The 23,212-nt window shown below is 34.5% G+C and overlaps 2 pseudogenes; both read left to right on the plus strand.

Moving 5' to 3' along the window:
• The first annotated feature begins 7,197 nt into the window (after positions 1-7,197).
• On the plus strand, positions 7,198-10,194 carry LOC148924088 (putative late blight resistance protein homolog R1A-3; annotated as a pseudogene).
• Positions 10,195-16,999: 6,805 nt separating this feature from the next.
• Positions 17,000-19,798, plus strand: LOC148924089 (putative late blight resistance protein homolog R1A-10; annotated as a pseudogene).
• Positions 19,799-23,212: the final 3,414 nt, after the last annotated feature.

The following is a 23,212-nucleotide window of genomic DNA, read 5'->3' on the forward strand; positions in this document are numbered from 1 at the left end:
GCAAGGTGATATGTCATTGTAAACTTAATGGATCAATTTTTATTTCTCATTTTACTTAATGTAGTAAGTACTTCTTCCTTTCCCGATTAATTGTCACTCTTTGACTGGGCAAGGGTTTTAAGATACATAAAGAAAAGTTGGTTGAAAAAATTAGTGGAATGTGGGACTGATATTTTTATATTGGTTTTATAATAAAAATGTGAGTGAAGTGAGTTAGTGGTATAGGACCTACTCACGTAAAAATGAAGTGTGGTAATTATTGAGGGATAGATCGAAATGGAAAAGAGTGATAATTAATCGGGGACGGAAGGAGTAGTTGTCTGCAAATTTGTTAATTTCATTAAGAATATGAAAGATTTTTAAATTCCGGCACAGGGTAAACACTCCCTCCGTCCCTGATTAAGAGTCACACTTTGACCGGGCACGAGTTTTAAGAAATGTAAAGAAAAGTTGGTTGAAAAAGTTAGTGGAATGTGAGACCCATTTTTTATATTGGTTTTATAATAAAATGTGAGTGAATTGAGTTAGTGGAATATGGGACCTACTTACTATTTATGGTAAAAATGAAGTGTGACTCTTAATTGGAGACGGACCGAAATGGAAAAGTGTGACTCTTAATCAAGGATCATTTTGATATATGTGTGTGGACTACCATTTCCCAAGATTATAATATAGTAGAAACTCTTAGAGAAGTTCTCTCTCGAGCAGGAGGGTCCTCGAGCAGTATGGATGAGAAAGAATTGGTAGTAAAATTATACCAGTATTTATGGGGTAAAAGATATCTCATTATATTGGATGATATGTGGAGTATAGATGTGTGGGATAAGTTGAAATTTTCCTTTCCTGATTGTTGTAATAGTAGTCGAATACTAGTCACAACTAGGATGTCGAACTTGGCTGCCCACTTGACTGATTCCTATAACGTCTTCAAGATGGGATTTCTAGATGAGGCTGGTAGTTGGACTTTGTTCTCCAAAACTGTATTTGGGGAACAAGGTTTCCCTACTCAACTCAAGAGTATTGGAAAGAAAATTGTTGAAAAGTGTAAGGGACTTCCTTTGGCGATTGCTGTGATAGGGGGTCTAATGGCTAAATCCGAACCTACAGTAGAATATTGGGAGCACATAAAGGAAAACATAAGCTCAATAGTGAATTCGGAGAATGATGATTATTGCTTGACAATATTGAAACTAAGTTATAATTATTTGCCTACCTATCTAAAGCCTTGTTTTCTTTACATGGGAGTGTTTGAGGAAGACCGTGTGCTTAGTGCTTCAGAAATTGTCAAGCTATGGGAGTCTGAAGGGTTTCTTAAACCATTAGACAACATAAGCATGGTAACAATTGCAAAAGAGTACTTGCAGGAGCTAGTTGATAGGAATCTCATTTTAGTTCATGGGTTGGGGTTACTTGGGAATGTAAAATACTGCAAAATTCATGATTTACTAAGAGATTTATCAATGAAAGAAGCTCAAAAACAGAGGTTTTTTTATGTTTTGAGAGAAGAAAGTCCTGTAGGCGTAATTAGCCAACGCCGAATTATTATTCCAAGTACTTCTAAGGAAAAAATCCGCAATGCCTTTGAATCCATGTCACATGTTCGTTCTTGTTTACTATGGTGTGTCAATATTAGTGTTCTAGAATTGCCAAAATCTATATTTATGAGGACACTACATGCATATGGACTTTATACAAAGAGAAATACCCCAAAACCTGTGAACTCACGATACCTTGCTTTTGGAAACGTTCCTCTGCATGTGCAAACTTCAATCAAATTGCTCTGGAATCTACATACACTAATCATTTTTTGTGAGGGTGTTTCTATTGGACGAATTGATATCTGGAAAATGCTTAAACTTAGGCATGTCGAGTTAATTGATCAAACGATGCATCTCCGAGCTCCCCCGAGCGCTGACGATGATATTATTGTCATGAAGCATCTAGAGGTGCTCGGAGCAGTGAAGAATCTCAATTTGAGTGGGGATGTTGTTCAAAGAATTCCCAATATCAAGAAATTATCCATAAATTATGATATGGAAGTAATTGAGGGAGTGAACTATCTCAGCTGTCTTCAGTGTCTTACTAAGCTTGAATCCTTGAGTTTGTCCGTCTACTCCACCAATAACGGAAGGTATGTTCAGCTGTCTTCAGTGTCTTTACCTTGTATGCTTCCCTCCATAATATTAGTGAAGTCTTCTCTTTCTTTGTAAATGGTCAATTTTCATTTATAATCTTACAAATTTGGAATTGCTTGACACTTACATATTGAGTTTCTGTTGTTCTTTTACGACTCGAGAGTTAACTCTTGAGGAGCTTTGTGTTTGGTTTTTAGATGATTTGAAGGGGATCCCTTTAGAAATTGGAGAAAGATCTACACTCAAATCAATTGAATTTTAGGCACAATTCAAAAAAAAGGTAGCATCAGTTACAACTCAAACAAAGAAAGAAAATGGTTTATTGCTTGAAATGAGTAATTCACACATGAGTTTGGTTGTTGTTTTTTACAGTACCCAAAAAAAAAACTTAAGTGAGCGTATTGTAATTCTAAATCTTTTGTTTAATAGGTTAAAATGTTAACCAAGACTTTTAGTTGAATATTTTTAATATGCATATTCTATTTTTCTTTTCATTCATATGGCTTTAGTGAAAGGGTAACGACTTCTAAATTTAGGTTCATAAAATGACACGAAATTCTGCATTTATTTCACACCATATATTCGATTCGATGTCCATGATATGTTAAGTGAAAACAAACAGAGAATTCGATATTTTTTCTTGTTTATTGGGCCAGAAAAGGCTGCTGCTTCATTTTAATATACCGAAACCAAATTAATTCGGTCCGCTTTATTTGGGCCTAGATACTTGATGGGCCACAAAATAGTATCTCTCAATAATAGTGCACTCGCTTTTAAGTTTTAAGTATCTCTCAATAATTGTGACAAACGTTGAGTGGCTGTTTTTTTCACCTTTGAAAACTATTGCCGACAGCTTATAAGATACTCCCTCCGTCCCATAAATTTTATCACATTTTTTCATTTTTTCGAACGAAATTTATCACATTTTATTTTTTTACCATTTTTTGTAGTGAACTTTATATTCCACTAACTCATTACAACTCACATTTTTATTATAAAACTAATTCATAAAAGTAGGACCCACTCCAAACTGTTTTTTCAATCCACTTTTCATTGTATTTCTTAAAATCCGTACGTAGTCAAAATGTGACAAAATTTAAGGGACGGAGGGAGTACTATTTGATACTCCTATTTCAAATAGTACGTGAATGTTATTGACAAGTACAATAGCAAGTAGCTTTAATGTTTATTTGATAGTTTGATTCAAATAGCATTGTGGATGTAGCTCATGCCACTGGAGATGCGATCGAGTCCTAATTGGTTGCACCATCATTAAAATAAATAGGTTTATATGAAAATTGGACAAAATCTGAGAGCTCCCACTTTCCACTAATCTTGTGCATGTACTTTATAAACTTATTACTCCTTATGCAATGTGACAAATTCATGTATGCACCATCATAAATAAATGCTCCCTCCGTTTAGCTTTAGGAATCCCGGTTGAGTCGGGCACATGTTTTAAGAAAAAAGTATTTAGAGTGTAATAAATAAATATTGTAGTGGATGTTGGGACCCACTTTTAATTGAGTGTTCAATAAGTAAATATTGTAGTGGATGTTGGGACCCACTTTTAATACTTTGTAGGCATTTTTTTATTAATTTATCTCAACCGGGACTCCTAAAGCGGGACGCCCAAAATTGATCAACCGGAACTCCTAGAGAGAATAAAGTATAAATTGAATAAAGTAAAAAGAGTAAAGTAAGAGAGTAAAATAAGAAAGAGAAAAAAATTACCATATATAGAAATGACTCAACTATGAAGAAACTTTTCGAAATGGAAAAATGACTCAACTATGAAGAAACGGAGGGAGTAGGTTTTTATCAAAATCATGTAGGACAAATTGTTTATATTCGAATTGATCAGCATGCACATTTACATGTTTGACGGAATGATGACATGAATTCTCCATTTATTTCAAATCATATATTCGATGTCAATGATCTGTTCAATGAAAAAAGGACCGAGAATCGATGCTGCGGGCTGGAAATTTTAATGCGCCGAAAAATATTAATTTGGGGAGACTTATTTGGGCCTAGAAAATTGATGGTCCTTAGGACTGTTAAATGGCTCTACATTCTTGAATTTTACATGACCGTTGATTTGGTGACCAATTTTTATTCTTTGGGCCTAAAGCCCAATTTTATGACTTCGAATTTATGATGCTTCAACAAAATGGACTTCTTTTATGGCAATGTCTCTCTTGAATGATAAGAGATGATTTAATTTAGAATATGAAAAATGTTTTCTCTTGAAATATTCTATTTGGCTCATAAATTAAGGATTAAGTAATTAGTGTAATATTAAATATAATAAAAGAACACTTATTTAACTCTAATATCTTACTCCCGTCCCCGTTTAAGAGTCACATTTTGACCCGGTACGAGTTTTAAGAAATGTGAAGAAAAGTTGGTTGAAAAAGTTAGTGGAATGTGGGACCCATTTTTTATATTGATTTTATAATAAAATGTGAGTGAATTGAGCTAGTGGAATGTGGGACCTACTTACTATTTATGGTAAAAATGATATGTGACTCATAATTGAAGACGGACCGAAATGGAAAAAGTGTAACTCTTAATCGGAGACGGAGAAAGTAATTAACTACGGAGTAGCATTTTATATTTTACTTAAAATAAATATAGTGCAGCAAGTTTAGGGCGGGTTGAACAAGAAAAATGTGCATAGCATAGGATAGGACAGTTAGTACTCCATATGATTTGGAATTTTCGTATGAATATGCCATGTTTTATTGAGTACTTCTCCGTCCCGTTTAAGATGACACGTTTTTCTTTTTAGTTTGTCCTAATTAAGATGATACATTTCTTTTTTTGGTAACTTTCTCTCTACAATTAATACACTCAACCACTTTTTCTCACTCCTATTAAAATATTCATCTTTCTTTATCACTTTACTTTAATACTTACACTCATCTTCTCTCTCTCCAATTAAATACTTTAACCAATAACTCCTAAAATTCTGTGTCGGGGTAAGCAATGCGTCATCTTAGCTGGGACGGAGGGAGTAGTAGATATGATTTGAATGTTTAAGTTTTACCAAAAAAACAAAATCCATAAACTATTCACTCTTTGGTTCGTGTGATGATAGATGAAATACTCCCTCCGTCCCGGAGTATTAGACTCACTTCTTTTGGGCACATGATTTAAGGAATTGATATTTAAATAGTTAAAGTGGAAAGAGTAAAGTATGAGAGAGGGAAAAAGTAGGGGAGAGAAGAGAGAAAAAAGTAGGTGGAGAATAAAATAAGATAGATGCTTTTTGCTAAAAATGGAAATAGGTCACTTATAGTGGGACACTCCAAAAAGGAAAGTTGGTCTAATACCTTGGGACGGAGGGAGTACTACTTATTACTCCCTCCGTCCCCAAATAAGAATTACTAATTTTCATTTTGGTCTGTCCTAAATTAAGAGTATCCCTTCATTTTTATCATAAATGATAAATAGGTCCCACATTCCACTAACTCATTTCACTCACATTTTATTATAAAATCAATATAAAAAAGTGGGTCTCACGTTACACTAACTTTTTCAACCAACTTTTTTTTACATTTCTTAAAACCCGTGCCCGGTCAAAGTGTTACTCCTAATGGCTTTTTCATGTTGGGTGGAAAATTTATTGGGCCGAAAAAAATTAATTTTGTCCGCCTTGCTTGGGCTCTGAAAATTGATGGGCTTTGGATTGTTTAATGCATTTGGAGATGGGGACCGTTGATTTGAGTGACGAATTTTATCTTTGGGCCTAAAGCCCAATTTGATGAATTCGAATTTATTATTGTGAACTCTTTGATAGCAATGTCGCTCTTGAATTATATATATGATATGTTAGTCTCGTAGTAATTGTTCAATGCTTATTGAATAATACTACTTCCTCTGTCCCATTAGAAATGCAACGTTTTCATTTTTGGGTTGTCCCATTAAAAATTAAATGTTTTCTAAAATGGAAACATCGCTCTCGCTACTTTTCCCTCTCTCTTACTTTACTCTCTATTCATTAACTCACAAAACAACATTGCATAAAATCCCGTGCCAGAAACTAAATGTTTCATATTTATTGGGATGGAGGGAGTATATGATTTGGAATTATCGTATGAATATGCTATGTTTTATAAATTGTTTGAATGTTTACACACGGAGGGAGTTCTAAGAGAGTGATACACATTAAACATGAGAACTCAGTTTAAAAGACTAGTTTTTTAGAAGAGATAGTCAATTTAAATTAATCATCAAAGAGACTCTAAATATCTTAAATATTATCAATGAGACTCTAAGATTGCACCCTCCGTTGCCTCTCCTAGTTCCAAGAATGAGTGCCCAGAGATGTGAAATAAGTGGATACGAAATCCCAGCAGGAACAAGAGTGGTAGTGGAGGGATGGGTACTTGGAAGAGACCCTGAGTATTGGAATAATGGTTAGAAGTTTATACTTGAGAGATTTAGGGTAATATTATTTTATGAGTTAATAGAGAGAGTAAAATATGAATAGAAAAAAATAAAGATATTATTATTTCTAAAACTTAAAGATTTATATTCAATCTGGGCCACATAGTCAGGCTCACTTCTGGGCTTTGTAAAAAAGTGATGTTTGTAGAAGCCCACATTTTGAACAATAGATTTGGAAATATGTCTATTTTTGAGCTGAGCCCAATGAGGTTATGGAGCGATCTATGTAAATAAATTATCTAAAAAAAACTAAATTATAGGTTTTCTCATCGATTTGGCCATAAATTCGTCCATTATTTTATTCAATTTTATTACAGTACATAAATAGATAATGAATTATTTCGCATTAGAACCAGTAAATTTCTAAAATATATTGCAATACAAATTTTGAAACTGGAGTCAGGAAAAATGTTTGAATTTTGAACTTTTAGAAGTATTTGAGTTGTGTCAATACTATTAATTTGTTTGGATATTTTAGTATAATTTCCTTCTCCACATAATAGCCGACAGAGATGTGTCACAACTTTTCCTCAATAATAATCATGGATTATACATTTGATTTAGTCGTTGTGAGAATGGATGCCAGCTGCAAAGATTATGTATATTTCATGGATAATTATAATGTAGGGTCATTCTTGAATTGAAACGTCCATAGCCACACAATTGCAATATTTTCAACAATATCACTTTGGTCTTCTTCTTTCATGTTTGCATTTTATCTCATTTTCATTCACACTGCTCAAATATTCAGTTTCTGAGCTTTCATGGCGGCTTATGCAGCTCTGATTTCTCTTATGAGAGTCATAGATGATATTGAAACTCATCCATTCCCTCCGATTTTTCTCGATAAACAACAAGTTGAATCGCTCACTGAAAAACTTGTGTTTTTGCAGGAATTTCTCGAAAGCTATAACTCTCCTTATGCATACAGCGACGAAGCAGATCCGTTGGAGATGCGCATTGTAGATGCAGCTCAAGCGGCCGAAGATGTGATCGAGTCATATATAATTGACACTATTCACATTTCTGCAGCAGCAACTGACGATGGTGATAGTGGAGACGATGATGATGATGATGATGATGATGATGATGATGATGGCGGTAATGGTGATGGTGATGGTGATGGTGAACAAATAAGTTGCATCCACTTCTACCAGGATATGCAAAATGTGATTGAAGAAGTGGATATGATCAAAAAGGAGGTGACTGGAATAACAAGGGAAAAGGTAGTGCACCAGAGGAACGTGGCGGATTTACGATCCAGTAGTTCCACTGAGAAGAACCTTATCATGGTAGGGTTTGATGATGTGCTTCTTCAACTCTTGGATAGGCTTACTGATGGAAACACCAATCGCCAAATCATCCCTATCGTGGGGATGGGTGGAATCGGCAAAACTACTCTCGCAAAAGGTGCGTTCGAACACAAGCTTATTAAAGAGCGTTTTGGTATTTGTGTGTGGACTACCATTTCCCAAGATTATAATATAGTAGAAACTCTTAGAGAAGTTCTCTCTCGAGCAGGAGGGTCCTCGAGCAGTATGGATGAGAAAGAATTGGTAGTACAATTACACAAACGCTTATGGGGTAGGAGATATCTCATTATATTGGATGATATGTGGAGTATAGATGTGTGGGATAAGTTGAAATTTTCCTTTCCTGATTGTTGTAATAGTAGTCGAATACTAGTCACAACTAGGATGTCGAACTTGGCTGCCCACTTGACTGATTCCTATAACGTCTTCAAGATGGGATTTCTAGATGAGGCTGGTAGTTGGACTTTGTTCTCCAAAACTGTATTTGGCGAACAAAGTTTCCCTACTCAACTCGAGAGCATTGGAAAGAAAATTGTGAAAAAGTGTAATGGACTTCCTTTGGCAATTGCTGTGATAGGGGGTCTAATGGCTAAATCCGAACCTACAGTAGAATATTGGGAGCACATAAAGGAAAACTTAAGCTCAATAGTGAATTCGGAGTATGATGATTATTGCTTGAGAATATTAAAACTAAGTTATAATCATTTGCCTACCTATCTAAAGCCTTGTTTTCTTTACATGGGAGTGTTTGAGGAAGACCATCTGCTTATTGCTTCAAAAATTGTCGAGCTATGGGAGTCTGAAGGGTTTCTTAAACCATTAGACAACAAAAGCTTTAAAACAATTGCAAAAGAGTACTTGCAGGAGCTAGTTGATAGGAATCTCATTTTAGTTGAGGGGTTGGGGTTACTTGGGAATGTAAAATACTGCAAAATTCATGATTTACTAAGAGATTTATCAAGGAAAGAAGCTCAAAAACAGAGGTTTTTTTACGTTTTGAGAGAAGAAAGTCCTGTTGGCGTAGTTAGGCAACACCGGATTGTTGTTCCAAGAAGTATTTCTAATGAAAAAATCCTCAATGCCTTTGAATCCATGTCACATGTTCGTTCTTATGTACTATGGTGTGGCAATATTAGTGTTCTAGAATTGCCAAAATCTAGATATTTGAGGACACTACATGCATATGGACTTTCTACAAAGAGAAATACCCCAAAACCTGTGAACTCACGATACCTTACTTTTCAAAACGTTCTTCTGCATGTGCAAACTTCAATCAAATTGCTCTGGAATCTACATACACTAATAAATTTTTGTGATGGTGTTTCTATTGAACGAATCGATATCTGGAAAATGCTTAAACTTAGGCATGTCGAGTTCATTAATCGAAGGATGGATCTCCGAGCTCCCCCGAGCGCTGACGATGATATGATTGTCATGAAGCATCTAGAGGTGCTCAAAGGAGTGAAGAATCTCAATTTGGGTGAGGATGTTGTTCAAAGAATTCCAAATATCAAGAAATTAGCCATAACTTATGATAAGGAAGGAACTGAGGGAGTGAACTATCTCAGCTGTCTTCAGTGTCTTACTAAACTTGAATCCTTGTGGTTGATCGTAGACTCCACCAATAACGGAAGGTATGTTCAGAAGATGAGCTTCCCAGACTCCCTTAAGGAGTTACATCTCTCTTTCCCAATCGGTTTTGAGTGGGAAGACATACTACCAGTGATAGGGGCCTTACCACTTCTTCACAAGCTCACATTAATTTCGGTCGCTTCAAAAAAGGCGAGTGGGAAACAGTTGAAGGCCAATTCCCCAGCCTCAGGTCACTAAGCTTGGTCTCTTGTCGAGATCTGGAAAACTGGACAGTGTCAGAGAGCTCCCATTTTCCGTCTCTTCAGAAGCTTCGCCTTTGTAAAATGAAAAACTTGAAGGAGATTCCTTCAGAAATTGGAGAAATACCAACACTGAGATCAATTGAATTGGAATATTGCAATGAATTATTGGCGTTGTCAGCTAAAGAGATATTGAAGGAGCAAGAGGATTCACAAGGAGACCAACTAGACCTTCATGTCCGTGCTTACGTCGAGGAGAAAGATGAAGCGTTGCTGAGGCTGACAAGTTCCAATTTTAAAGTTGAAGTGATTTGATCGCTCTTCATTACTTTGTATGCTTCCCTCCATAATACTATTAGTGAAGTCTTCTCTTTCTTTGTAAATGGTCAATTTTCATTTCTCATCTTGTACATTTGGAATTGCTTTGACACAACATATTGAGTTTCAATTGTTCTTTTACGACTCGAGAGTTAACCCTCGAGGAGCTGTCTTTGGTTTTTAGATGATTTGACAGAGATCCCTTTCGGAAATTGGAGAAAGATCTAAACTCAAATCAATTAAATTGTATTATTGCAATAAACAGATATTAGAAATCTTCTCTCTCTTCCGTTTCTGTGACTACAAGTCAATTCAATTTCATATCTCATTTACAAATTTGGCATTTCTTTGTTTTTAAGAAGCATAAATAATCATCACAGCGTTTGGGTAAACTAGATAAAGTTTTAGGCACAGTACAAAAAGTAGCTTTATTTACACTCAAATAAAGAAAGAAGATTTATTGCTTGAAAGTAGGGATGTCAATCGGGCTGCGGGTCAATCGGGTGCGAGCTTGTCGGGTTGTGATTTCTTTCGGATTGTAAAAGTTCGGCTCTAACCCTAATAGCTCGGGTTTCGGGCTAGCCCGACGGGTTAATCGGGTTGCTACCGATAAGGTTAAGGCTCGAACAATCCAATAAATCATGACGAAATTTAGTTATATTTATAAAATAAAAAATAATTATGATAAATTTGATATATATGCTTAAACTCAATCATAAAATACTAATAATTGTGATATTTCATGAAATTTTAATGCATATTAAAAATTTTAATATTGAGATTAATTTATTTAACAATTACTATATTAATAAAAATTCAATATATAATTTATATATTTACCATAAAATTGAAAGTTATCTTTTTTTAAGTTATCTATGTCATAAAATTAGTTAACGAAGTGTCGAATTAGGAGTAAAAAATTGAAAAATACAAATTTTATCGGGTTATCGTGCCAGCCCATCGGATTTTCGGGTCTGGCCCTAACGAGTTGCGGGTTAATCGGGTGCGGGCTTATCGGGTTTTATTTTTATCGGGCTAGATATTTCTGACTCTAACCTTATAAATTTAGCGGGCTATTCGGGCCAGTCCACGGGTTGCGGGCTACACTGACATCCCTACTTGAAAGTAGGTATTCACATATGAGTTTGGTTGTTGTCTTTTACAGTAATAAAAAAAATAAAAAACTAAAGTGAGCGTATTGTAAATCTAAATCTTTTGTTTAATAGGTTAAAATATTAACCAAGACTTCTAGTTGAATATTTTTTATATGCATATTCTAATTCATATGGCTTTAGCGAAAGGGTCACGATTCTAAATTTAGGTTTATAAAATGACATTAAATTCTGCATTTATGTCAAACCATATATTCGATGTCCATGCTATGTTTAAGTGAAAAAACACAGAGAATTCGATGTTTTTCTTGTTGATTGGGCCGGAATTAATTCGGTCCGCTTTATTTGGACCTAGATACTTGATGGGCCTTAGAATAGTATCTCTCAATAATAGTGCACTCGCTTTTAAGTTCTAAGTATCTCTCAATAATTGTGACAAACGTCGAGTGGCTCTTTTTTTCACCTTTGAAAACTATTGCCGACAGCTTATAAGATATTCCCTGCGTCCCAAAAATTTTGTCACATTATTTTCATTTTTTCCAACGAAATTTATCACATTTTATTTTTTTACCATTTTATGTAATGAACCTTATATTCCACTAACTCATTATAACTCACATTTTATTATAAAACTAATTCATAAAAGTAGGATCCACTCTCTGCTATTTTTTTCAACTCACTTTTCATTATATTTCTTAAAACTTGTACCTGGTCAAAATGTGACAAAATTTAAGGGACGGAGGGAGTAATATTTGATACTCCTATTTCAAATGGTACATGAATGTTATTCACAAGTATAATAGCAATTAGCTTTAATGTTTATTTGATAGTCTTGTTTCAAATAGCATTGTGGATGTAGCTCATGCCACTGGAGATGCGATCGAGTCCTAATTGGATGCACCACCATAAAATAAATAGGTTTATATCAAAATTGGACAATATTAGAAGCTCCCACTTTCCACTAATGTTGTGCATGTACTTTCTAAACTTATTACTCTTTATGCAATGTGACAAATTCATGTATGCACCATCATAAATAAATACTCCCTCAGTTTTGCTTTAGGAGTCCCGGTTGAGTCGGGCACATGTTTTAAGAAAAAAGTGTTTAGAGTGTAATAAATAAATATTGTAGTGGATGTTGGGACCACTTTTAATTGAGTGTCCAATAAGTAAATGTTGTAGTGGATGTTGGGACTCACTTTTAACACTTTTTTATTAGTTGTAGTGGATGTTGGGACCCACTTTTAACATTTTCTAGGTATTTTTTTATTAATTTATCTCAACCAAGACTCCTAAAGCGGGACGCCCAAAATTGATCAACCGGGACTCCTAAAGCGGGACGGAGAGAGTAGGTTTATATCAAAATCATGTAGGACAAATTGTTTATATTCGAATTGATCAGCATGCACATTTACATGTTCGACAGAACGATGACATGAATTCTCCATTTATTTCAAATTATATATTCAATGTCCATGATCTGTTCAATTAAAAAATGACAGAGGATCGATGCTGTGGGCTGGAAATTTTAATGGGCCGAAAAATTATTAATTTGGGCCTAGAAAATTGATGGTCCTTAGGATTGTTAAATGGCTCTACATTCTTGAATTTTACATTACCTAGGATTTATGGACTGTTGATTTGGTGACCAATTTTTATTCTTTGGGCCAAAAGCCCAATTTTATGACTTCGAATTTATGATGCTTCAACAAAATGGACTTCTTTTATGGCAATGTCTCTCTTGAATGATAAGAGATGATTTAATTTAGAATATGATCCAAAATGTTTCTCTTGAAATACTCTATTTGGATCATAAGTTTAGGATGGAGTAATTAGTGTAATATTAAATATAATAAAAGAACACTTATTTAACTCTAATATCTTACTCCCTCCGTCCCTGATTAAGAGTCATACTTTGACCGGATACGAATTTTAAGAAATGTGAATAAAAGTTGGTTGAAAAAGTTAGTGGAATGTGAGACTCATTTTTTATATTGATTTTATAATAAAATGTGAGTGAATTGAGTTAGTGGAATGTGAGACCTAATTATTATTTATGGTAAAAATGAAATGTGACTCATAATTGAGAACGGACCGAAATGAAAAAAGTGTAACTCTTAATCGGAGACGGAGGAAGTAATTAACTACGGAATAGTATTTTATATTTTACTTAAAATAAATATAGTGCAGCAAATTTAGGGTGGGTTGAAAAAGAAAAATGTGCATAGCATAGGATAGGACAGAGATAGTACTCCATACGATTTGGAATTGTCGTATGAATATGTCATGTTTTATGGAGTACTAGTAGATATGATTTGAATGTTTAAGTTTTACCAAAAAAACAAAATTCATAAACTATTCACTCTATGGTTCGTGTGATGATTGATGAAATACTACTTATTACTCCCTCCGTCCCCGAATAAGAGTTACCAATTTCCAAATGGTCTGTCCCAAATTAAGAGTATCACTTCATTTTTACCATAAATGATAAGTAGGTCTCACATTCCACTAACTCATTTCACTCATATTTTATTATAAAATCAATATAAAAAAGTGGGTCTCACATTCCACTAACTTTTTTAACCAATTTTTTTTTACATTTCTTAAAACCCGTACCCGGTCAAAGTGTTACTCCTAATGGCTTTTTCATGTTGGGTGGAAAATTTATTGGGCCGAAAAAGATTAATTTGGTCCGTAATTTTATATACATGTTTGAAATTCTAGAATGAATTTATGGATTATTGGTAGTTGCTACACTATGATTTCAGATTTGTATTTTTTTTACTTTGTTGTATTTTCATAATTTCCAGCTATTAAATATGCACAAATATGGTGATTTCTCATCTCTTAAATATAATATGACTACGTATGAAATATAATCCAAATCCAAATTTCAAATAAACAAATATGATAGAAACATCAAGCATGTCTAAAACTAAATCACCATTCAAAAGTTTAATATAACACCAAAAATAATTCACTTTCATCAAAAGTCTAAATATAAATAACTTCAACTAAAAGTCTAAATATTTTAAATCTTTAATATAAAGAGTTAAAACGCTAAACTAATAAAATTTTCACTTTCACAAATCTTGCAATCCTTCATTTGGCAGCGGATAAATAATTGAAAATAAAGTGTATCGTCAGGGAGTATATACAGACTTGAAACTAATTAACTAGAATAAAATATTTGAAAACCCTTACCCTAAAAATAACGGGTATTATCGGGTTTAACGGGTATACCCGCGCGGGTAGCGGGTATACCCATACCCGCAAAAATTGAAAACAAACTATCCGATCCTGCCCCGTTTCCCATTATTGTTGGGTAGCGGGTCGGGTTGAGGATTTCCCGATACCCGCTACCCGTTTCGACACCCCTAACATTAACGAAGGGCTTATTTGTTGCTTTTGAAATTTTAATTCCTTAAAAATGGATGTGCACAAATGTCCAGCGACTTAATGGGCCAAAAACAATATTTTTGGCCGCAAAACAATTACTCTTAGAACCGATTATATTTTTTGGGCCTAACAGAATTCCAACTAAAGGTCATTTTCAAAGTTCCATTTCACATGGATTTATCGGCTAAGGTGGTGTTCGATTTTCAAGATAAAATAATACCAACATAATATCTAGGATTGAGTTATATGATTATTTTAGTAATAGAGAGTTAGCTATTACTAATTATCCTATGATTATCCATCTAGGATTGAGTTGTGGAGTTGAATTTCATGAATCAAACACACTGCAAATTTGATCCCGGATAGAATCTTGCATGCCGAACATCCCCTAAGAGCCCCTAAGAGTTTTGCTACTACTATTAGTCTGTGAAACGTTGTTTGGGGGTTAATTTCTAATGGATTTCTCGGTTAAGAATTTTACAAAAAAAATTAATTGTCTTGTCTTGAAGGGCTAAATCAATTTCAAAAAGGACGTTGAAGTGGCTTTTGAGTTTTGGTATGATCAAATTTGTGATTGTTATATTTAGGTTTATTTTGTACTTTAGCTAAAAGGAAACTGTGAGTGGAGAACTTTGACTTGTGTCGTTCAGCTGCAAAGATTCATGCATAATTGTATGTAGGGTCAATCTTTAATTGAAAAGTCCTTGTCCTTACTTACAATCGCAAATGTATAGTATATGAAGAAAGCTGCAAAAGACTTCTATCTTATCATATTATTCTTCTATCTTACAATTCTTTTGTTATCTTTTTCTATTAAAAAGAAATGTCTCACTGTTAGGAACCACCTGCTCCTAACGAATGAATTGTTGTCCGATAGATACGAGACACAAGAATCCGGCGCCTTCGAGGTGAAGGTCGGCGGCCAACGTTGGAAACTGGCGCGGAGGAGTTCTCCGTCGGCAGTCCTATTTATATTATCTAGGACCCTAGGGTTGGTTCGACCTAACTTTGGGACCCACTTTTTTATTGGTTTTATAATAAATGTAAGTGAAGTGAGTTAGTGGAATGTAGGAACTATTTAACATTTATGGTAAAAATAAAGTGTGCCAATTATTGAGGGACTGAAACGAAATGGAAAAGAGTGACAATTAATTGGGGACAGAAGGAGTAGTATAAAATATGAGCAATTATATATGGCTTATCCAACTCTCATGACTTTCCAAATTAAAGACGTCTTAATGTACATCGATCATATATATAGTGTACTACAAGAAATACTATAAATCTTTGAGCTGGATTCAAAGAGAAAAGTAAAAGATATAAAGACAAAATGTTAGGACAGCAAAAGACAAACAATGAGATAAAGAGAAAGACAAAGACAAAGGCACATACAGATAAATAAAAAAAAGGAGATTCTTGGATTGGAAAATTGAATTAAGTGATGATTGTCATATACATTCTTTTCTCATATTGGAGGTTTTGTATGATTCGTTCTATTCCAATTTACCTGTGAAAGCCTAATTAATTAAGGGATTTGTTTGGAATGTTGTTGTTGGATCCATTTGGAGATTCGACAGAAAAAAATTGATTTGGTCCGCCTTGCTTGGGCTCAAAAAATTGATAGGCTTTGGATTGTTTAATGCATTGTAGAATATTGCATGACTTTGGAGATGGGGACCGTTGATTTGAGTGACGAATTTTATCTTTGGGCCTAAAGCCCAATTTGATGAATTCGAATTTATTATTGTGAACTCTTTGATAGCTACGTCTCTCTTGAATTATATGATATGTTAAGTCTCATGGTAATTGTTCAATGCTTATTGAATAATACTATATGATTTGGAATTATCGTATGAATATGCTGTGTTTTATAAATTGTTTGAATGTTTACACACAGTGGGAGTTCTAAGACAGTGATACGTACTAAATATGAGAACTCAGTTGATATGTCACGCGGCCCTGCATTTTTAGTCGTTGAAAGGGATAAACAACTTTGCCTCAGATAAAAATCATGAATACATTTGATTTACCTTAGAAATCCATTTCAGATGGATTTATCGGCTAAGAATTTTATTGTTGATAGACTATAGTTGATTAACTTGATTTACCTTCAAAAAATTTCATTCTTGATGATTATTTACGAATGGATTTCTCGGCTAACAGATTTACCAAAAATTCCATTTCCCTTTTTCCAAAGGCTAAAATTCAATTTGTAAAAGGTCTTATAAGTGGATTTAATATTTTCAGTGTGTGGTTGTTATTCACAAGCACAAAAGTAACTTATCTTTATGTTTATTTGTTGTTTTGCTAAAAGGAAATTGTGAGAATGGATGCCAGCTGCAAAGATTATGTATATTTCATGATAATTATAATGTAGGGTCATTCTTGAATTGAAAGGTCCATAGCCACACAATTGCAATATTTTCAACAATATCACTTTGGTCTTCTTCTTTCATGTTTCATTTTATCTCATTTTCATTCACACTGCTCAAATATTCAGTTTCTGAGCTTTCATGGCGGCTTATGCAGCTCTGATTTCTCTTATGAAAGTCATAGATGATATTGAAACTCATCCATCCCCTCCAATTTTTCTCGATAAACAACAAGTTGAATCTCTCACCGAAAAACTTGTTTTTTTGCAGGAATTTCTCGAAAGCTATAATTCTCCTTATGCATACAGCGACAACGAAGCAGATTCGTTGGAGATGCACATTGTAGATGCAGCTCAAGCGGCCGAAGATGTGATCGAGTCATATATCATCGACACTATTCACCTTTCTGCGGCAGCAACTGACGATGGTGCTAGTGATGATGATGATGGTGGTGGTGGTGCTAGTGGTGATGGTGAACAAATCAGTTGCATCCACGGCTTATCAGGATCTGCAAAATGTGATTGAAGAAGTGGATATGATAAAAAAAGAGGTGACTGGAATAACAAGGGAAAAGGTAGTGCACCAGAGGAACGTGGCGAATTTAAGATCCAACAGTTCCACTGAGAAGAGCTCTAACATGGTAGGGTTTGATGATGTGTTTCTTAAACTCTTGGATAGGCTTACTGATGGAAACACCAATCGCCAAATCATCCCTATCGTGGGGATGGGTGGAATCGGCAAAACTACTCTGGCAAAAGGTGCGTTTGAACACAAGCTTATTAAAGAGCGTTTTGGTATTTGTGTGTGGACTACCATTTCCCAAGATTATAATATAGTAGAAACTCTAAGAGAAGTTCTCTCTTGAGCAGGAGGGTCCTCGAGCAGTATGGATAAGAAAGAATTGGTAGTAAAATTATACCAGTATTTATGGGGTAGAAGATATCTCATTATATTGGATGATATGTGGAGTATAGATGTGTGGGATAAGTTGAAATTTTCCTTTCCTGATTGTTGTAATAGTAGTCGAATACTAGTCACAACTAGGATGTCGAACTTGGCTGCCCACTTGACTGATTCCTATAACGTCTTCAAGATGGGATTTCTAGATGAGGCTGGTAGTTGGAATTTGTTCTCCAAAACTGTATTTGGGGAACAAGGTTTCCCTACTCAACTCAAGAGTATTGGAAAGAAAATTGTGGAAAAGTGTAAGGGACTTCCTTTGGCGATTGCTGTGTTAGGGGGTCTAATGGCTAAATCCGAACCTACAGTAGAATATTGGGACCACATAAAGGAAAACTTAAGCTCAATAGTGAATTCGGAGAATGATGATTATTGCTTGAGAATATTGAAACTAAGTTATAATTATTTGCCTGCCTATCTAAAGCCATGTTTTTTATACATGGGAGTGTTTGAGGAAGACCGTGTGCTTAGTTCTTCAGTAATTGTCAAGCTATGGGATTCTGAAGGGTTTCTTAAACCATTAGACAACAAAAGCTTGACAACAACTGCAAAAGAGTACTTGCAGGAGCTAGTTGATAGAAATCTCATTTTAGTTCATGAGTTGGGGTTACTTGGGAATGTAAAATCCTGCAAAATTCATGATTTACTAAGAGATTTATCAATGAAAGAAGCTCAAAAACATAGGTTTTTTTATGTTTTGAGAGAAGAAAGTCCTGAAGGCGTAATTAGGCAACACCGAATTGTTATTCCACGAAGTACTTCTGAGGAAAAAATCCTCAATGCCTTTGAATCCATGTCACATGTTCGTTCTTGTTTACTATGGTGTGACGATATTAGTGTTCTAGAATTGCCAAAATCTAGATTTCTGAGGACACTACATGCACGTGGACTTTATACAAAGAGAAATACCCCAAAACCTGTGAACTCGCGATACCTTGCTTTTCGAAATTTCTCTGGAATCTACATACACTAATCATTTTTTGGGAGGGTGATTCTATGGGACGAATTGATATCTGGAAAATGCATAAACTTGGGCATGTCGAGTTCATTAATTGGATGACACATCTCCGAGCTCCCCCGAGCACTGATGATGATATTATTGTCATGAAGCATCTAGAGGCACTCATAGGAGTGAAGAATCTCAATTTGAGTGAGGATGTTGTTCAAAGAATTCCCAATATCAAGAACTTAGCCATAACTTACGATATGGAAGTAATTGAGGGAGTGAACTATCTCAGCTGTCTTCAGTGTCTTACTAAACTTGAATCCTTGAGGCTGTTCGTCCGCTCCACCAATAACGGAAGGTATGTTCAGAAGATGAGCTTCCCAGACTCCCTTAAGGAGTTGATACTCAATTTCCCAATCGGTTTTGAGTGGGAAGACATACTGCCAATGATAGGTGCCTTACCACTTCTTCACAAGCTCAAATTACTTAGAGGTCGCTTCAAAAAAGGCGAGTGGGCAACAGTTGAAGGCCAATTCACCAGCCTCAAGTCACTAAGCTTGTCCTCTTGTCAAGATCTAGAAAACTGGGCCGTGTCAGAGAGCTCCCATTTTCCATTTCTTCAGGAGCTTCATCTTTGTAAAATGAAAAAATTGAAGGAGATTCCTTCAGAAATTGGAGAAATAGCAACACTCAGATCAATTGAAGTGGATCGTTGCTATGAATTGTTGGTGTTGTCAGCTAAAGAGATATTGAAGGAGCAAGAGGATTTACACGGGGACCAACTAGACCTTCATGTTCGTGCTGTAGTCGAGAAGAAAGATAAAGCGTTGCAGAGGCTGGCAAGTTCCAATTTTAAAGTTTTTGTGCCTGTCAAGAGTTGAAGTGATTTGATCGCTCTTCTTTACCTTGTATGCTTCCCTTCATAATATAAGTGAAGTCTTCTCTTTCTTTGTAAATGGTCAATTTTCATTTATAATCTTGCAAATTTTGGAATTGCTTGACACTTACATATTGAGTTTCTGTTGTTCTTTTACTACTCGAGAGTTAACTCTTGAGGAGCTTTGTCTTTGGTTTTTAGATGATTTGAAGGGGATCCCTTTAGAAATTGGAGAAAGATCTACACTCAAATCAATTGAATTTTAGGCACAATTCAAAAAAAAATTAGCATCAGTTACAACTCAAACAAAGAAAGAAAATGGTTTATTGCTTGAAATGAGTAATTTACACATGAGTTTGGTTGTTGTCAAAATTTTACAGTACAAAAAAAGAACCTTAAGTGAGCGTATTGTAGTTCTAAATCTTTTGTTTAATAGGTTAAAATGTTAACCAAGACTTTTAGTTGAATATTTTTAATATGCATATTCTATTTTTTTTTTTCATTCATATGGCTTTAGTGAAAGGGTAACGACTTCTAAATTTAGGTTCATAAAATGACATGAAATTCTGCATTTATTTCACACCATATATTCGATTCGATGTCCATGATATGTTAAGTGAAAACAAACAGAGAATTCAATGTTTTTTTTGGTTGATTGGGCTGGAAAAGGCTGCTGCTTCATTTTAATATACCGAAACCAAATTAATTCGGTCCGCTTTATTTGGGCCTAGATACTTGATGGGCCTCAAAATAGTATCTCTCAATAATAGTGCACTCTTAAGTTTTAAGTATCTCTCAATAATTGTGACAAACGTCGAGTGGCTCTTTTTTTCACCTTTGAAAACTATTGCCAACGGCTTATAAGATACTCCCTTCGTCCCATAAATTTTGTCACATTTTTCATTTTTTCCAACAAAATTTATCACATTTTATTTTTTTTTACCATTTTTTGCAGTGAACTTTATATTCCACTAACTCATTATCATTCACATTTTTATTATAAAACTAATTCATAAAAGTAGGACTCACTCCAAACTATTTTTTCAACTCAATTTTCATTATATTTCTTAAAATCCGTACCTGGTCAAAATGTGATAAAATTTAAGAGACGGAGGGCGTAATATTTGATACTCCTATTTCAAATAGTACGTGAATGTTATTCACAAGTATAATAGCAATTAGCTTTAATGTTTATTTGATAATCCTGTTTCAAATAGCATTGTGGATGTAGCTCATGCCACTGGAGATGCGATCGAGTCCTAATTGGATGCACCATCATAAAATAAATAGGTTTATATCAAAATTGGACAATGTTAAAGAACTCCCACTTTCCACTAATGTTGTGTATGTACTTTATAAACTTATTATTCCTTATGCAATGTGATAAATTCATGTATGCACCATCATAAATAAATACTCCCTCTGTTCTACTTTAGGAGTCCTTGTTGAGTCGGGTATATGTTTTAAGAAAAAAGTGTTTAGAGTGTAATAAATAAATATTGTAGTGGATGTTGGGACCCACTTTTAATTGAGTGTCCAATAAGTAAATGTTGTAGTGGATGTTGGGACTCACTTTTTTATTAGTCGTAGTGGATGTTGGGACCCACTTTTAACAATTTGTAGGCATTTTTTATTAATTTATCTCAACCGGGACTCCTAAAGCGGGATGCCCAAAATTGATCAACCGGGACTCCTAAAGCGGGACGGAGGGAGTAGGTTTTTATCAAAATCATGTAGGACAAATTGTTTATATTCGAATTGATCAGCATGCACATTTACATGTTTGACAGAACGATGACATAAATTCTCCATTTATTTCAAATCATATATTCGATGTCCATGATCTGTTCAATGAAAAAAGGACTGAGAATCGATGCTGCGGGCTGGAAATTTTAATGCGCCGAAAAATATTAATTTGGGGAGACTTATTTGGGCCTAGAAAATTGATGGTCCTTAGGACTGTTAAATGGCTCTACATTCTTGAATTTTACATGACCGTTGATTTGGTGACCAATTTTTATTCTTTGGGCCTAAAGCCCAATTTTATGACTTCGAATTTATGATGCTTCAACAAAATGGACTTCTTTTATGGCAATGTCTCTCTTGAATGATAAGAGATGATTTAATTTAGAATATGAAAAATGTTTTCTCTTGAAATATTCTATTTGGCTCATAAATTAAGGATTAAGTAATTAGTGTAATATTAAATATAATAAAAGAACACTTATTTAACTCTAATATCTTACTCCCGTCCCCGTTTAAGAGTCACATTTTGACCCGGTACGAGTTTTAAGAAATGTGAAGAAAAGTTGGTTGAAAAAGTTAGTGGAATGTGGGACCCATTTTTTATATTGATTTTATAATAAAATGTGAGTGAATTGAGCTAGTGGAATGTGGGACCTACTTACTATTTATGGTAAAAATGAAATGTGACTCATAATTGAAGACGGACCGAAATGGAAAAAGTGTAACTCTTAATCGGAGACGGAGAAAGTAATTAACTACGGAGTAGCATTTTATATTTTACTTAAAATAAATATAGTGCAGCAAGTTTAGGGCGGGTTGAACAAGAAAAATGTGCATAGCATAGGATAGGACAGTTAGTACTCCATATGATTTGGAATTTTCGTATGAATATGCCATGTTTTATTGAGTACTTCTCCGTCCCGTTTAAGCTGACACATTTTTCTTTTTAGTTTGTCCTAATTAAGATGACACATTTCTTTTTTTGGTAACTTTCTCTCTCCAATTAATACACTCAACCACTTTTTCTCACTCCTATTAAAATATTCTTTCTTTATCACTTTACTTTAATACTTACACTCATCTTCTCTCTCTCCAATTAAATACTTTAACCAATAACTCCTAAAATTCCGTGTCGGGGTAAGCAATGCGTCATCTTAGCTGGGACGGAGGGAGTAGTAGATATGATTTTAATGTTTAAGTTTTACCAAAAAAACAAAATCCATAAACTATTCACTCTTTGGTTCGTGTGATGATAGATGAAATACTACTTATTACTCCCTCCGTCCCCAAATAAGAATTACTAATTTTCATTTTGGTCTGTCCTAAATTAAGAGTATCCCTTCATTTTTATCATAAATGATAAATAGGTCCCACATTCCACTAACTCATTTCACTCACATTTTATTATAAAATCAATATAAAAAAGTGGGTCTCACGTTACACTAACTTTTTCAACCAACTTTTTTTTACATTTCTTAAAACCCGTGCCCGGTCAAAGTGTTACTCCTAATGGCTTTTTCATGTTGGGTGGAAAATTTATTGGGCCGAAAAAAATTAATTTTGTCCGCCTTGCTTGGGCTCTGAAAATTGATGGGCTTTGGATTGTTTAATGCATTTGGAGATGGGGACCGTTGATTTGAGTGACGAATTTTATCTTTGGGCCTAAAGCCCAATTTGATGAATTCGAATTTATTATTGTGAACTCTTTGATAGCAATGTCGCTCTTGAATTATATATATGATATGTT

This window comes from Salvia hispanica, chromosome 6 (genome assembly GCF_029641045.1).
Source record: "Salvia hispanica isolate PSC_SH4W2 chromosome 6, Shi_PSC_v1, whole genome shotgun sequence".
NCBI lineage: Eukaryota > Viridiplantae > Streptophyta > Magnoliopsida > Lamiales > Lamiaceae > Salvia > Salvia hispanica.